The sequence below is a fragment of the Gossypium hirsutum genome, chromosome D12 (genome assembly GCF_007990345.1).
Source record: "Gossypium hirsutum isolate 1008001.06 chromosome D12, Gossypium_hirsutum_v2.1, whole genome shotgun sequence".
NCBI classification, from domain to species: Eukaryota; Viridiplantae; Streptophyta; class Magnoliopsida; order Malvales; family Malvaceae; genus Gossypium; species Gossypium hirsutum.
In genome coordinates, this window is record NC_053448.1 from 55,127,568 (window position 1) to 55,146,001 (window position 18,434).

Genomic DNA, 18,434 nt, shown 5'->3' on the forward strand with positions numbered 1-18,434 from the left:
TTGAAAAAGGGCGACTCAAATTTTGAGCAAAATGGGGCATGATCATCACCATTATCGAAGACTTCTAATGGGCATTGCTTCATTTTTTGATAGGCTACTTCATGGATCAAGGTCATCCTATCGATACAGAATTTCAGAGAGGATTGTATTGGAAAATGCATTAAACTTAAATAATAGCACGATAACTGAGGTCTGAAATCAATTCAGAAGTAGACACCACGTTTTGTCACCGAATTACCTAGAGGTGAACAAGGATTGGCATGAAAAATTACCATTTGCCCTCATTGTTTGTCGAACATCTGTATTGGGGCAACACTTCTCTTTTTGGTTTACAGGATTGAGGTAGTTTTACCTATTAAAGTCCCCTCATTGCTTGTTGGAGGGATCCAATCGCGATGTGATCAGTTGGCCTTAAGAAAAGGGTTAAAAGCTATTCATCAGGGTTAGATGTACCATAAATAAATGATATGAGCCCATAATAAACAGGCTCGTCTCAGAGAATTCCACGAGAGGGCTGGATGTTGAAAAATATTCTTCCTTAATGAAAGGATTCTAAAGGGAAATGAATGCCAAACCGGGAATGTCCCTATGTTGTAAAGAAGACCATTTTCAGAGGAGCACTAATCCTGAGTGAGATTGCTAATCCTATAAACTCGGATCCAGTTAAGAAACACTTCGTTTAAAGAAGAAGGAAGGACCAAGGTGAAAACCTACAAAGGGCACTTTGAGTCAAACAAAAAATGAAAAAAAATGAAAAAGTAAAAATGGAGAGGCTAAGGGAAAACCCGCAAATGGCACATTAGGCCAAAGGGGATTTGAGTTGAAAACCCAAAAAGGGCGGCTCAAATATTGATCAGAATGGGGCATAAAGTGATCAGATTGGGGCATGTGGTAGTCTTGTTATACCTGAATCAACAGGAAAAGGCAGGCGACATCTTGAGGCATCGACAAAGCACTGTAGATCTCCTAAACACATGTCATACTCAAAATTGGTCTTCAGAAAGTTTGTACAGAGAAGTTCAAGCTGCGATATTTGAGGCACCCAATTCTCATATTATTTATATTGAATTTGTTGTTCTTAGAATACTTTTTCTTTTCCAAGATATACATTCCCAATCAATTTCTTTATTATCCTTTTTTACTATTTTTGATAATTTATTCATTTTGAGCTATGCTCAGAACCATCTTTATTCTTATCCATTGTTATAACCCCTTTTACAAGCATGTTGCATTGGAATAATGATCAATGGACAAATGTTACTTTCACAATAGAAGTTTTACATATTACTCTAGAAGTTTCTAAATAATATAAGAACCTGAAGCAGGGTTATTGTTTAGAACACACCAAGTTTAAATGGTGAAATATCTAAGAAGGAAGAGTCTAAATAAAGACTATCCTTTCAGATTTTGTTGCCCAAATATTAATTGAACAAAATCACAAGATGCCAAGGCTTCAATGAACAAACAAGCAATAATCACCGAGTAATGAGAAGAGGTTTTCTTGGAGAAAAAAATTTGCAATGGTGCATAAACATTTGGTATGACACCTTGGGAATGGTGTAGGAGACCAAAGAGTTTCACATTCTGTATCATTGAATGATAATAACAGAGGATCGAGAAAAGGCCAGATCTTTCTATCATTGGGTTACAGAGGGAGAAAGATGATTCAAATTTTGCATCCAGTGGATTGAACTTTGAAGATTACAGTGGGGGCAATCCGACCAAGTAAGAGATGAGCATTACCAACTGGACAAGATAGCATTCTGACGTGATGGCAATAAAGCTTTATTGAACAATAGGCAATAACAACTCAAGCATTAAGGGATTATTTTTCATGACATTTTGCATTCATGCATGCACATTTAGCCATGATATTTTGATTTATTTTGATCATAATCTCTAGGCATAAATAGGGTTATAAAATAGATTATACAGGTCATGTTCCCCAAAGAACAGATCAATAAAAATGGCAGATCTTGTTTTTTTGAACTGACAGCGAAGTAGATTGAAGAAACCATAGTTTGCAATTAAAAAGATTGAAGCTACAACGGCGAATCTTACTTTTCAGGCAATGCAGCGGAACAGATTGAAGCTACGACGGTGAACCTCACTTCCCCGACATTGCAATTTAAAAGATTGAAGCCACAGCGGCAAATCTTACATTCCAGGCGGTGCAGCGGAACAAATTGAAGCTACAACGGTGAATCTTGCTTCCCCGACATTACAATTAAAAATATTGAAGCTACAACGGTGAATCATACTTCCCAGGCGATGCAGCGGAACAGATTGAAACTACGACGGTGAATCTCACTTCCTCAACAATGCAATTTAAAAGATTGAAGCCACAACAGTGAATCTTACTTCCCAGGCGGTGCAGCGAAATAGATTGAAGCTACAACGGTGAATCTTGCTTCCCCAACATTGCAATTAAAAAGATTGAAGCTACAATGGCGAATCTTACTTTCCAGGTGGTCCAGCGGAACAGATTGAAGCTACAACAGCGAATCTTGCTTCCCCGACATTGCAATTAAAAAGATTGAAGTTACAATGGCGAATCTTACATTCCAGGCGGTGCAGCAAAACAGATTAAAACTACAACGGTGAATCTTGCTTCCCCGACATTGCAATTAAAAAGATTGAAGCTACAACGGCGAATCTTACTTCCCAGGCGATGCAGCGAAATAGATTGAAGCTACGACGGCGTATCTTACTTCCCCGATATTGCAATTAAAAAGATTAAAGCTACAATGACGAATCTTACTTTTCAAGCGGTGCAGTGAAACAGATTGAAGCTACAACGGCGAATCTTGCTTCCCCGACATTGCAATTAAAAAGATTGAAGCTACAACGGCGAATCTTACTTTTCAGGCGGTGTAGTGGAACAGATTAAAGTTACAACGGCGAATTTTGTTTCCCCGACATTGCAATTAAAAAGATTGAAGCTACAATGGCTAATCTTACTTTCCAGGCGGTGCAGCGGAACAAATTGAAGCTACAACGGCGAATCTTGTTTCACTGACATTGCAATTAAAAAGATTGAAGCTACAATGGCGAATCTTACTTTCTAGGCGGTGCAGCGGAACAGATTGAAGCTACAACGGCGAATCTTGCTTCCCCGACATTGCAATTAAAAAGATTGAAGTTACAATGGCGAATCTTACATTCCAGGCGGTGCAGCAAAACAGATTAAAACTACAACGGCGAATCTTGCTTCCCCGACATTGCAATTAAAAAGATTGAAGCTACAACGGCGAATCTTACTTCCCAGGCGATGCAGCGAAATAGATTGAAGCTACGACGGCGAATCTCACTTCCTCGACATTGCAATTTAAAAGATTGAAGCCACAACGGCGAATCTTACTTCCCAGGCAGTGCAGCAGAACAGATTGAAGCTACAACGGTGAATCTTGCTTCCCTGACATTACAATTAAAAAGATTAATGCTACAAGTCAGAACTCTCTGAAGTACAGTAGAGTGGATCGAAGCAACAAGACACAGTGGACTAGAATAATGCTACTTGAAGAAGAGAAGGTCCAAAATAAGTCAAGGCTTGGCGAGACCGGGCAAATTTGGTCTTTCTTAGTCTTTGCTTCATTCCCGTTACACGACAATGAAGCAAATAGGGGCAGCTGTACAGCCCAAATTTACCCGGCCCATACCAGCAGACCCAAAATTAAACAAACCCAAATACAACCCAAACCCCAATTACATGCCAAAGCCCAATGGCCGAAAAAACCTAAAACTATCAGAAAACCCTAATCCCCTTAACCCTAGGTGCGCCACACCTAGGGTCGCCCACTTGCCCTCTGCCAGCCGCCATCGCTGCTCGTTCGCTACCGAACGTCCCATCCGCGTCCATTACTGCCCATCCACTTGCGCCGCCAGTCACCTGCAAACACGCAGTAGCAGAATAAAAAGAAAAAAAAATAGGAAAATAGGAACAAGGGGGAGTTTGACTATATAAGCCGAATATGAACTGTAACGGGGGCTCTCTCTCTTTTTTTTCTCTTTTTTTTTCGATTCTTGTAACAAAAATAGATATTAGCAGAAAGAAAAATAACAAAAATAGATTCGAGGTGATTTGTTTGCTCTTCCTTTCGATTTTGTAAATTTGTTTCTTCTATTCTATTTTATTTTCATTCATGCATACACATATATATAAATAAAGGCAGTAAATAAAAGAAAAAGAGGGTACCTTTCTTACAAAAGTCGCGCCGGAGGAGGGGGAAGCTGAGTGGTTTAGCCCCCATTTTTGCGTCTTTGGTCCATTTTTCGTGAGTTTTGGCCCTAGATCCACGGCCTAGAAGCAACCGGCCTAAAAGAGGAACCAAAAAGGTTCGGTTTTGCACCTCCGGCCGCCGCCCACGGCGGTGCTACGGCGGAGGCACACCGATGATCTAGGCCGGACCATGGCCGAATTTGAGAAAGGGGGGAGAGAGCTTTCTCAGTATTTTCTCAAAGGAAAAGAAAAAATGAAGATTTTAAAAAATTTTGGGTTTAAATAGCCCCATAAAACGGCGTCGTTTTGATTTTTGGGGTTCAGAGGCCAAAACGGCGTCGTTTTGGTCTCTAACCCTCGCGGTGACCCGACCCTGGGGGAGGATCCGCGTGTTTTTGGCTCTTGGGTTATTTGCGCAATTGGTCTTTCCGATTTTGTGGCGCTTTCAAGGAAGTTTTTCACATATTTTACAATTTTGGCCATGAATTTTCGCGTATGTTTCGATTTGGTCCCTCGCATGTACGTGCTTTTCACTGGAACGGCGTCGTTTGGTTAGCGAGGGAATATTTCTCTTTTTAATCCCTCCCTTTTTGTGCATGTCGCAATTTGATCCTTTTTGTCTTCTTACTTTCAAATCAGCCCTGTATTTTCGTTTTATTTCAATTTAGTCAGTGTTTTTTAGCATTTTTATTATTTAAACCTATTATTATTGTTGTTGTTATTATTATTAATTTTATTTTCCTTTTATTTATTTGTTACTATTATATTTAATACAGTAATTAGTAATATATATATTTTAGCTTTATTTTTATATCTATATATATATGCGCATACATACATATTTATAATATATATACGTACATAACCTTTTTTTTATTTTATATAGATATAAATACTTATATGATATATATACTTTACACTTCATATATATGTACGCATATGCATATATTTTTCAATTTATATCTATATATATACATACTTATGTTTTTTATGCTTTATAATTTATATATATATACATAGATATGCATATTTGTTTTTTATATGTATATACGTTCATATAATTTATAATTTATAATTTAAATATATAGATGCACATACATAAATATTTCAATTTTATAATTCGTATTGTTATCGTTGTTTTATTTGATATTTATTTATTTATTGAAGTGTTCATTATTTTTATAAAATGCTTTAGATTTTTTATTCATTTATTATTTCATGTATCTTTGATTTGTTTATTATGTATTTTATTTGTTGCTCATTTTAGTTGTGCTTGTATTATTTTACTTACATTATCATCATCATTCTATTACACCCATTTTTTATTTAGATTTCAAAAAAGAAATTTTAAAAATAAGTAATATTCGGTATTTTAGATCTTCGAGAGAATCGAGCCCTAACGTATTGGGTTCCGACTTTCTTCGTTGAACTTAAATAATCGAGATTACTCTTTTAAAAATGATAAGAAGCTCGTTATCGAGAATTCAATACGTTGTGTCCTAACACACTGGATATGACACGTTGTTTTCTCGAGACGAGGATTTTTCGCAATAAATGCAATATTCAATGTTTAATATTTTGAGAAATTGTGCCCCAACGTATTGAGTTGCTATTTCTTCATTTGATTTAAACAATTGAATATTCTTTTAAACTTTATTACACGAATCTTTTCAAACTCAAGTTTTAAACGATATCGGGAATTAAAAAAGGATCATGTCCTAACTTACTGGTTGTGATCCCTTTTTTTAATCCAAGACAGTTAAATATCTTTTAAATAAGCATTTTTCATTCGCGTATCGGGAATTCGAGACATGGTGTCCTAACTTACTGGATATGATTCTCTTTCTCGAATAACGTGAAATATGCCTCTTTTCCTGAAAATTTTCAATGTTTTAGTACAATGATCGTATTTTTTAAAATTCTTCAAAGTTCTCAATTTTCGACATTAAGAAATTAACTAATCAACTAGGTACACAATTTTGGGCGTTACGAGGGTGCTAATCCTTCCTCGTACGTAACCGACTCCCGAACCCGTTTTTCTGAATTTTGTGGACCAAATTCGTTGTTTTAATAAATTTTAATTGTTTATTAAAAACAACCACTTTTCATGGTGATTCGATCACACCTCATCAAAAAAGATCGGTGGCGACTCCCGTTTTTTCGTTTTTATTTTCAAACCCAAGTCAACCCGTTTTTATTTAAAAAATGGTGTCAACAAATATAATTGGTGATAAATTGGAGTCTTCATTGATCGAAATGTCCAAAAATCTAGGAACTCAAGCAATTTCAAGCTTGCCCAATATTGAAGGGCTAATTGAAGATGAAGTGATGATTGCTTCAAGGGAGATAATTGAAGATGTTGGAGCTATGCTTGTGCTGTTCAATGTTCCAGCTCATCAAAAATTGAAATGGGTCAGAGGATATATCTAGACTTTTTGTTTTTTTAAATTAATTTAAGACATCATGTTATTTTTAAAAACGATGTTTTATGCACATTTTCTTATATTTTTAAAATATTGATGTTAAAAAATCCGAGTCTAATTTTAATTTCATTTTTATTTGAACTGTATTTGTAAAAAAACAATGAAAAGAAGAATGATAATTTTAGTTTTACTTTTATGTGAATTGTTTTTAGTTGACTGAAGTGGAACTTTATAATTGTATTCATAAATCTATAATTATAGTCATTATCGAAACCATTTTTTTTAAAAGGTCGTCGACTTTTACTTTGAAAATGAAAATAAAAAGGGGAGTCGCCACCAATCTTTTTTTATGAGGTGTGATCGGGTCACATCGTAATTTGGTTGTTTTAATAAAATATTTCGATTTATCAAAACAACAATTTTAGTCTACGAAATTCAAGAAAATGAGTTTGAGAGTCGGTTACGTGCAAGGAAGGATTAGCACCCTTGTCACGCCCAAAATTTGTACCTAATTGATTAATTAATGTCTAAATGTCAAAAATTGAAAACTTCGAAAGGATTTAAAATACGATCCCTCCCTTTTATTAACGTTAATTTAAAAAATGCTGGAATCAAATTGAAACGAGCATCAAAGGCCCACTCGTCCCGCAATAACAATATGCCACATTCCGTAAGTTAAGATGCTGACACTTGAACCCTCAAAAATAAGATTGCCTTTAATTTTTATTCAAAACTTAGGTATTTTAAATTTAGAAGGATGTTCAGTTGTTTAGATTTAACGAGAAAATCAAAATCTCGTAAGTTAGGGTACGACTTCTCGAATTTTCAAAAACGAAACATTGCCTTATTTTTAAAAATTTCTTTTTTTGAATAATAGCGATTACAAAACCTAAACGATGCGTGCTATTTAGTTGAAATATAATAAAATAGCCCATTATGGATAAAGGAAAAAATTAAACGTGACCTTTGAAGTGTTTAATGAAATGTGATGGAATAATAATATACAACATGGAGTAATAATGTACGAATAAAATGTTACACTAATGAATCACAATAACATGAAAATCCGAATAAACGAATTATAATATACATAATGACAATAATCAGACAACACATGTCACTTTAATATCAATATTAACAACCAAAGAAAACAAAACAAAACAATATATAGAACAATTTGGAGTAAATAGTATAAAACAATTTAAAGTAAATAATATGTAAAACAAATTAAAATAAATAATATACAAAGCAATTTAAAATAAATAACATATAAGACAATTTAAAATAATATATAAAAATTTTAAAATAAATAATATGTAAAAAGAAGTTTAAAATAAATAATGTACAAAACAGTTTAAAAATAAATGATATATATAAAAAACAATTCAAAATAAATAATATATATGACAATTTAAAAATAAATAATATATAAAAAAATTTAAAATGGATAATAGTTTGAAATAGTTTAAAATACATGATATGTGGAAAACTTAAAATAAATAATAATAAAACAATTTAAAATAAATAATAAATGAGAAAAAGGTTTAAAATAAATAAATAACAAATTTGCGAAAACAAATTGAAATCAAACAGATTTGGGACTAAATCAGGACAAAAATGAAATTAAAGGTAAAAACTATAATAAAATAAACAAAAAAGGACCAAAATGAAAGGGCGCGAAAGGGTAGAGGGCCAAATGGGTAAAAAAAACCAATCCCTGGACACGTGTGCGCGTCAGTGGGTTGGGGACCCGGTTGAAAAATAAACAAAATTTTGTGGTCAAATTAAAATAAAAAACTAAAGGGACTAAATTAAAAAGAACAGAAATGCAGAAGGGCCAGGGGTGTAAATAACCCACTGGACGAAAACATGCGGATCCCCCCTTGGAGCGGGTTAGGTCACACGCGGATAGGACCTAAATGGAGTCGTTTGAGCCCAAAACGGCACCGTTTTATATCCTTATAAAAATAAAAATAAAATACTCATTTCTGCCACTATTTTTTTTAAATTCAAAGGGTTCCTCTTTTCTCTCAACCCCCTTTTTACATGCCCAAAGGCCGACCATGAGGCCACCGCGCCTCCAACGCGTCTCCGCCATAGACGGTGGCCGAGGCTACCAAAAGTTTAGTTTTTCAACCTTTTTCAAACTCCCTTTTTTTGTTTTTTTTTTAAAAACTTTTGAAAACTAGATCTATGTTTTAAAATAAAACACACACCAAAAAAAAAGAATAGATCACGAAGGATTACTGGAGCTCTCCTCGGTGGTGACGAAAAATGAATCGACAATGAGCTCTTTCTTTTTATTCTATGTTTCTTTTATTAAAATAGATTCGTAAAAAATAAAAAGGATAAACAGAAAACAAAAAAAAACGAGAAAAGAAAAAAGAGCAAACACCTTTTTAACTTCAATTCTATTTCTTTTTTTATTTTCTATTGTGTGTTCGTAAAAGAGAAGAAAATACAAAGAAATCGTCTTGGCTTTTATAGCCAATATTAAGACTATTTGCTTCTATTTTTTTTTTGTCTTTTTGCGTTTGTTTTTACTGCTTGTTGGCGTGCCTTTTTTGTTGTTGCATTCAATTTTTGCAAGTGTCAAACGAGCGTGGTGATGGCGTGCGGCGGTGGTGGCGCGCGTGAGGAGGCTGGCATGCATGGGAGGAGCGGCGGCTGAAGAGGGTTAGGGAGGCTAGGGTTTTGGTAAAAACTTGGACTATAATGGACTTGTAACTTTGGACTGTTTATTTATTGGTTTGGGTTTTTGTTTTATTTTGGTAATTTAGGCTCAGGCCAAAATTGGCCTATTACAGTCCTATTTACATTTTTTAATCGAATTTGATCCGTAATTTTAATTGTATTTGTATTGTGTTTGTGTTTACATTGTTGACATTATGTAATAAATACTAAATACCAATCGACTATCTCATTATGAAAATATATATTTTATTTAATACTTACTTGTGCTTCCGACCGTTGGTCCAATAGAAGCTGTATATCTTCAAGAGAGGTAGGTAATCGAGCATAACTTGTCGGATGGTTCCACCTAATTAAATAAAATTTTAGCATTCGATTAAATTTTAAATCTACGTAATAATTGTAAACTCTAATATAAAATTTACCTCGTTATAAGTGGGAATGTATACAGGTGGTCCACTTGAGGACGTAAAAATGGAAAGCAAAACTGTGCCCATGACTGCAGTAGTGACAAGCAACCTCCGATTTTCGCTTTATTCGGTCGCGTCGCCCCGCACATCTCCCGGTACAATGTTTCCAACACGACAAACCCACAGCTAAATTCACCAGCTACTCGAAAATCAACGAGTTTCAGCAACCATCTTAGATGCACTAGGTTTTGTGACAAGTCCGGCATCAGATAACCTCCAATTATCTGAAGAATGTATGCCCGAGCATATCTGATTCTTTCTATTTCAGTTAAATCATCATCCGGATCCGGAAATGTGTCTCGTAACCAGCCCATCTTGATTCAACTTTCATTAATATTCTCCGAAATAGCGCTCAACAGCTCGTAGCATACCGCTCCCCAATCACCAGATTGAACAAACCCGGTGACTGCGTACCCGTCCACTGGCAACTCCAATTGCAAATTGACATATTCCAAAGTGATAGTGCACTCTCCACATGGAAGATGGAATGTGTGCATCTCGGGTCTCCACCTCTCAATCAACGCACTGATGAGTTTCGGGTTCAACTTGCATCCCCGGCCTACCGTCGCCACGTGCCAAAAACCCACCTCCTGCAGGCAATTCTCTACCAACGGTGATGGAGGACCATGCATATTGCGGATATAACATTGCAATATCCGATCTACAGACATTTATAACAAATAATAAAATAATAATTATTTAAAATTGCATAAATAAAAAATCCTAAATAATATTTAAAAATTAAATTTAACACTTACCATTTTCATTTGTTCCACGGATATATGCTTGTCATCAAAACGAATCAATTCCCCGGCCATTGTTAAATTGGTAAAAATTTTTACGATTTAAAAAAAGAATTCAAAAAAATAAATTTTAAAACTATTTTAAAAATAATTAAAAATTTGAAGATCTTTTAAATAGGAATTTGAGAGGAATTTGAGAAAATATTAGAGATAAATTGAGAGAAATGATTTAGTTGTGAAAAAAATGAAGGTTGGAGGAATTTTTATAGTTTTTTTTTGACCGTTGGGGGTCACCAACAGTAAAAAAAGTAGCCATTGCTACTGTTCACGCGCGGGCAAAACTCGTCCCTAGAGGAGCGCTTACGTGGCAACAAAACGCGCCCTTAAAGGAACGATTTATGTCCACGTAAACAAAGCGTGCCCTTAGGGACGCGTTTTTTTACCACGTCTCCTGACATTGCGCTGATGTGGACTCGCTTTCGAGGAAAATGGGCCATTCGGTAAATAATAAAATACTTGGCCCATTTCGATAAATTAAAAAAAAGACTTTTTCTTGTATTTTGCCCTATTCTTTCATTAGTTTTTTTAGTAATAACTATTGGTTACTTACAATAACCCAACAAAAGCTAAGTATTTTGAAATCAACTCTAAAGCATAAATTAACATTAAAAAGTTTTAACACTTATATCCACACTAAACATTTGAACATAATACAAAATATGCTGCGTATTTATTCCCAATATTTTAGTTAAATCAGATGTGTATAAGGTAAACACGGTAAAATACTCAATTATCTATTGTTATTATTATACCAATTATTAGACCTAAAGAAGGGAATGAAGTTCTGGGGTAAGTAATAAGATGGATTAAACCTGCAAAACTTCCAGCTGAAAATTGAAGTTTCAAACTCTCAATACATCAACTTACGCTTGCCTACTGAATCAGATGTTAAACAGAATCGTGATATGGCGAAAGAAACAAGAAGGAAAAAAAAACCTAAACGGGGTATCCATCAAATCTTGCCATTTTGAATGATGATATTGTTCTTAGGTACAGGTTACAGTCTGGAGCAGGCTTTGACAATTGTGAGGCACTAAAAGGTTTCTTACAAACTCTGTTACATATGCAAGCGTCTAGGAGGGATGGGAACGGTAGGGGGATTGGGTATTGTGTCGTTTGGTCCCAGATCATCTATGGGGGGCCGCTGCTTATGATGATTTGTTGCAGACTGGTAAGCCATTGCTAAGGCTAATGCCTGCAGTGAGAAAATGGGAGGAATAAAATGAGACACAAAACAGCTGCATTCTGAGATTTCTGATGATTATAGTTACTTTCTATATCCACTGTATGTTACAATCCACATTAGAACTAAAAGTGGATCAAGTCCGTGGATCACGAATCCGGAAACTTACGATGTGATCATGGTTAGGAGGAGCATATATGCCCGTGTTGACTGTGGTTCGTCTCCGAGTACCAGTTGGAGGTGGATTAGGTATGTTTTTGAACCCAGTTGGAACAACAATTACTGGCAAACCTACGAGATTTCCCATGCATACTCGCTCCCAATCCGTTGCATTTCCAATGAATGCATCAATATTGAAGTTTTCTTTCACTTCTTGGATTAACTTTCCACGAGCTCTTTGTGCCTGTGGAACATCATAAAAATAGTGAAAATAGAGGGGAAAAAACATCACGAGAAAAAATGAAAAATGATTCTATCTTTTCTCTCTAGATTTCGGATTAAGCGCTATCCACTCCAGTGCTAAATGACCAGAGGGGTTACTTTTAGACCTAAATCCCCGATTTCCATGCATTCCTGCTGATGTTCCACATCCTAAATCTCCATATCTTTGAAGACTGTTTTCGGTTTTCCTACTCAAAAATTGAAAGTAAAAGAAGTGTCTTCTAATAGCTCATTAGAAAATGTTTTCAAAAGTTATATGATTTCATCCAAACTATAATATCAACCAATTAGATAGTATAAAACAGACCTGCAAATAATCTACAGCTGAAACTACACGTGCACGACGTAACTCAACAGGCCATTGATCTTGAGCTTCATAATCATCATCCTTCCCAGATCGTTGCCATTCATCAAAATGTGCTAACATGTCAACATCCATCGTGAAATTTAGGATGCCTTGAACAGAATCGACAGTGTAATTCAGTTTGAAAGGAACCACCTTAATACCTTTTGATTCAAGCACATGAACAACCTGGTTTTAGAAAAAAGTCAGACCTTAAGAGTTACTTCAATAGTTACTTTATATCAAAGTTATCTCTAAGAGAAAAAGATATAATATTTCAGTTCAATCAATTAATTCATACCAATTCTGACATATGTTGTTTTTATTTATTTATTATTGTGCATCTGTTGCGGTTGCATAACAAACTCAAGCTTTAGCCAGATGTTTATGAAATCTAACCTCCATGTCAGCATCGTCAAGATAACCAACCGTAAGCTTTGTGATATCAACAGAGAATGGGTCACCAAAGGGAATGTCTCTTGAAGAAAGATCATCTGGATCTTTCCCTCGGATGGCATCTAGATTCGACAGAATGGACCAAGCTTGTCCTGTTAAAAGGAGAGCATAGAAAGTTATTGGAACATCACACCCAGAGGCTGGAACAAAAATGGGGGCTGGATAATTAAATACTTTCAGTCAAAGAAGATTCCTCTCCCTAATGGTATTACCAATCTTTCTGATAGGCTCATCACACCAGTTCGTCCAACTGAACCAAAAGTTGGCCGCAATGTTGTCACACCACACCGAGATGCAGGATAAGTAATGGAACCGGCTGTTTCTGAACCAATTGCAAATGGAGTCATACCTGTAATGAAAATTTAATTTCTTAGACGAAGTAATGTGCATCTGGTTTAGGTTCAATACTAGATCAACATGTTTGATCATGAAAAAGATTGTTAGACCTAAAAATACTATGGCTTATTTCATGTTTAGGATAAATACTGGAGGACATGTATGATAAATTGAACTTAAAATAAAAAATACCAGCTGAGGTGCAGGCAGCAGGCCCAGCTGATGAGCCCGTAGAGAATTACTCAATGTTCCAAGGGTTCCTAGTCCACCACCGAACCAGATGTCATCATATGTCAGTGATCCAGTAACAAGCTTTGCAACAAGAACTGCCCCTGCAGATTTTAACCTGCATTGACAATTCATAAGAGTGAATAATGTCATCTAACTATAAAAACTTTCCATGAGATCACAATGATTTCAGTTTCAGTGATGCATAATACCTCTTATACACCCATGCTTCAATATTAAGCACTTGATTTTTGAAAGTTGTTGAACCCCAAGTTGTCTTGTAGAGAGGTACTGAGATTATATCCTTCAATCCATAAGGGATGCCATGTAGAGGTCCTAAAATACCAAGTAATATATAACTCTCAAACCAATAAAAAAATTGACAATAAACTAATACAAAAAGAGCTATTTTTTTTAACTTCGTTAAGCAGGCAAGCATTTGTCACCATTCTAAAAAGTTGGATAAAATAATGTAACCTGAACAAGAACAAATTGTGAGCGAAAGAAGTAGAAAATTGCAGCAAATTTATTCTGACAAAAAGTTTTTAACATTATGGCCGAAGGTGATAATCTATAGTGCAGCAAGTTGTTTAAAAGGTACCTAAATGCACTCCTTGAGAGAGCAACTTGTCAGCTTCTTTCGCTTGCTGGTAAGCTAAATCTTCAGTATAAGTAACTACAGATTCAAGTACAGGATTGTATCTGGTATTTTAGCAATAAAGAATCAATGTGTTTGAGGGACAAAAAGGGTATTAGACATTATAAATGCATAAACATAACCGGATTTTTTATTTCTACCTTCTCAATCTCTTAAGAAAAATTCCTGTAAGCTCCTCAGAAGTAATCTGCTTTTTCTTTATGAGTTCTCCTAGTTCGAGAACCTGATAATAAAGACTGGGAAAGTCGCATACAATAATCAGGTCAAAGCCATTTGTTTTATTTTATAAAGGCTATATCAATTGACTCACACTCATAAAGGCTATATCTTCTTCATTAATTGGCCTTTGAATGCCGAAAGCTGAAGGATGATTAAACCTGCTGGCCTTGCCTTGTGATTGCTCCTTGCTCCACTCGGGGTTAAAAACCAGAGGAGAAGGGTTATGCAGCCCTCCATTAATAGAAGCAACTAACTTCCTGTTGGTTCTTATTATAGGAATATTGAACTCTTTTGCACCCTTTGCAATCTCAAGAACCTGAAAGAATTGATCAAATTAAAGATGATAATATTAGATAAAGCATACCCACTTCAAGCAGGATTATCTGAAATGAAGTCATAATGCTAAAATTCATCACCTTTATATCGTTAAAGAAATCAGCATCCAATAAAGTCAACCCATGTCTAATTTGTGAAGCTTCAGTAATGTTTTTCGGACATTCATTGCCATTTTTACTGTCCTGACAAAAGCACGAGTGAAATGTCCATAAAAATAAGGTTAGGAAATAAAGCAGACCCACAATGCCTTGCATTTGCTTGTGATGTTTCAATACCTGGGTGCAAGGCTACGAGAATGAATCATAAGGTCCATAACTTTCTGACAAAACATATCCCAGATTTTTTTTTATAGTTTTTCACCTGTTTTACAGATGTTAGGTAAAAGGGGAAAATATCTCCTATAAAAGAATGTGACTGAAGAGGAAAAAAAGCATAGCACATATGATCATGATCTATGTTTCTCGGGCTAAGGTCCAAGTGTTCGACATGAATACGTTTCTAACATTGGTATGCTCAGTTTTTCATGACTTCCCCTATATTTCGTTAGTTCATTTTTTGGGTTAAAGTATCTAGGATGGACATATATTCAAAAAGGCTTGATTCTCGAAATGCTTAATAGATCATGGAACCCAGATAAAATAGTAAATTCAGACGTGCCTAAAAGAAGATTCTGACAGTAACTATAGCTCCTTCAACTATAAGGATTATGTTCAAATATTAATCATATGCTTTAAAATTGTAAGGCAGAATTTATGTTCATAATGGGAATAAATTTGAAGTATCAAATTCAAAGCATGCATTCATCAAGCGGCCTCCCCTCTACAAGTAGATAGACATTGACTAGCTTATGACAACAGATATAGGAGGAGACGGCGAGGGTTTGTACCATTTCTAGGAGAGTGGCAGCTCGACGGCAAGGACAAGTTGGTAAAATAGCTGACTTGTTGATGTCGGTCAACTCTTGTTGGGCTTGAAACTGTGACGGCAGATCTGCAAAAGAATCGGCCAAGGAATAGAAGAGTAGTAAAAAGAGGGAGGCCATGAAACGTGTCGAAGGCCGAGATGACATGTTCCGACACTTGTCGAGAAACCAAGTCGCTGTGTTCCCGGCGGGTGTAGGGCTTTGCTTCTTCAATGACCGACTGACCGTCATGCCACTGAATTGGAATCTACATTACTCCATATAAAAGGGACCTTCCATTTTGTCCACACGTGGCAGATATTTATTTAATTTTTACATTTTAGGTCTCTTAGGTCTAATTTTATATTTAACATTTATATATTAATTTATAATATAATTTAGTCTTTATATTTTTATAATATTATTAATTAATCTAGATAATTAATATTGTTAAACTTTTTATTAAAATCTTATAAAATTATATCTAATTTGAAAATAAAATTTTAAATTAAAAATTCTTAAAAATAAAAACAAAAAAATATATTTTAAAAATATAAAATATAAAATAAATTTTAATCTCTAAATATTTATTCTATAATTAAATATATTTAAATAATCGACCTAACCCGAATTATAAGTGGAACATGGTAATTAGAAGTTATTGAAAAATTTGGTGTCTGTGAAGAGCATTTATTTACTTATTTGGCTTTCAACCGAAAAAAGTACTTAATTGGGTTGATTATGGGTTCAATTAAGCTTAATTATGGTAGGTGGAGTGGCGTTTAACAGTGGATTAAAGCAATTCATTTGCCTCTGCTTGGCATGTTCCTTGACCTACATTGCGCTTGAAATTCACGCCACTGTGGATTATTTAATTTGCACGAAAAACTTATTTAGGGCCCTTTGGATTCCCAGTAAGCTTCAATGAGATGTGTTTAGCACTTTTAATTGGACTGAAATGGTGTTTGGGTTATGCCTACTCCCACTTGTCCTTTTTTTAACCATTTATTTCCCATTTCTAACTTTATAAAATTTCTAGATTTACGTCTTTATCAAATTATTTTAAAATTGATAAAAAAATTATTTTTTTTTAATTTTATCGACGTAACATGTGAATTATTTCATAAATGGCACGTCAGTATTTAATTAACTTTTAAGATTTTTAAAAATAAAAAAATTTATAAATTTATTTTTTAAAATTAAAAAGTATAAAATTTATTTTCTAAAAAATAATATTTTTAAATTTAAAAAATCAATTAAATACTGACATGTCATTCACGTGACAATTCATATGTATGCTACGTCGTGAAATTAACAAACATGAACTTTTTTTATTCATTTTGGATTGATTTGAAAAAAAAATTACATGTTCAAAAATTTAAAAAAGTGAAAAATTAAATGAAATACTAAAATAACTTATATAGTAAAATCGGAGTGCCAAAAAAAGTACATTATATTTGGTTCGCTGTAATAGAATAAAAATATAATGTAATAGAGTTATAATCATTAATTTAATTGTTTGATTAAATAAAATAGAATAAAACTGTTATTTTACCATCTTTCTATTATACTTCAGCTTTTTCACATAATGTCTTTCTTTCTAATTTTTATAATTGGTAATTTTTTAACTTAAAAATAAGATTTATTTTTATCAAATAAATTAATAAAATATTTATTATATAAGTAATATAGCTTAACTATAAATAAAGAACAAAAATATTATTTAAATAAGATTATCATTATCAATAATTTTTTATTTATTAAAAATAAAATTTTATATACAAATAATTTGATATTTTATAATTATTAATTTTAAAACGTTAAACACTTTTTTTATTCAAAACGTTAACCAATTTTGAAAAATCTATTATATATAAAAATTTTCCTCCTCGCTATTACAATTTTGACTTAATTCAAACTACTATTTTTAATTTCACCTTATAGTAATCATTTCAATTTTGTATCAAAAAAATTCTAAATAATTTATTTAAAGTTTTCTTCCTATTTACAACCAATGAATTTGTTTGCACTCTCACTACAAAATCTATACAAGCTCCTTTAAATATATATAAATTTGAGACATATTAACATACTAGTATAATAAATTCCTCCAATTAAAATGTAGCTAAGATAGCACAAGATAAAATAGGATCACTTGAGATATGTTTTCAATGCAATCTCAATCCAATCTTACATAATTTAAGAAAGCTTATTACTTAATTAAATCCTCAAAATATATTGCTTCAAATGGATAAACTATCATCCAAAAAATTTGTTTAAAAAATTATTAATTTTTAGACACGATAGGTTATAATATCTGTCGTAGTGCTAATTACAATAGCCACTTCCATTGATGCTGCACAACATACTTAAAATAAGCTTGCCTCAACAATATTAATATTCATATTATATAAAATTTTAAATCATGTGAAGTTAATTGTTATATCAAAGATGAAAATATTTTGGAACTTAATATTTTATTTTAACTAATGTGGATGGAGATGGAGATGCTTGAGTTAGCTTCTATAGTTTTGTCAATTGGTGGTCTGTCTTATTATTAAATTATTTTATTTATTTAGTTCCCCCCTCACCAAAAACAAATCAACCTTTCTGGACTATTTCAGCTGAAAAAGGAAGGGAACTTGGGAATCAAAATAAAAGATTTAACTGTTTAACTTTTAAAGTTTTTTTTTTTTAACTGCCTTACCTGCACGTTCATACACTGGA

The 18,434-nt window shown here is 33.7% G+C and overlaps 1 pseudogene; it reads right to left on the reverse strand.

The window, feature by feature from the left end:
• Positions 1-11,412: 11,412 nt before the first annotated feature.
• LOC107946631 (glutamyl-tRNA(Gln) amidotransferase subunit A-like) lies at positions 11,413-15,974 on the reverse strand (annotated as a pseudogene).
• Between the last annotated feature and the right edge of the window lie 2,460 nt (positions 15,975-18,434).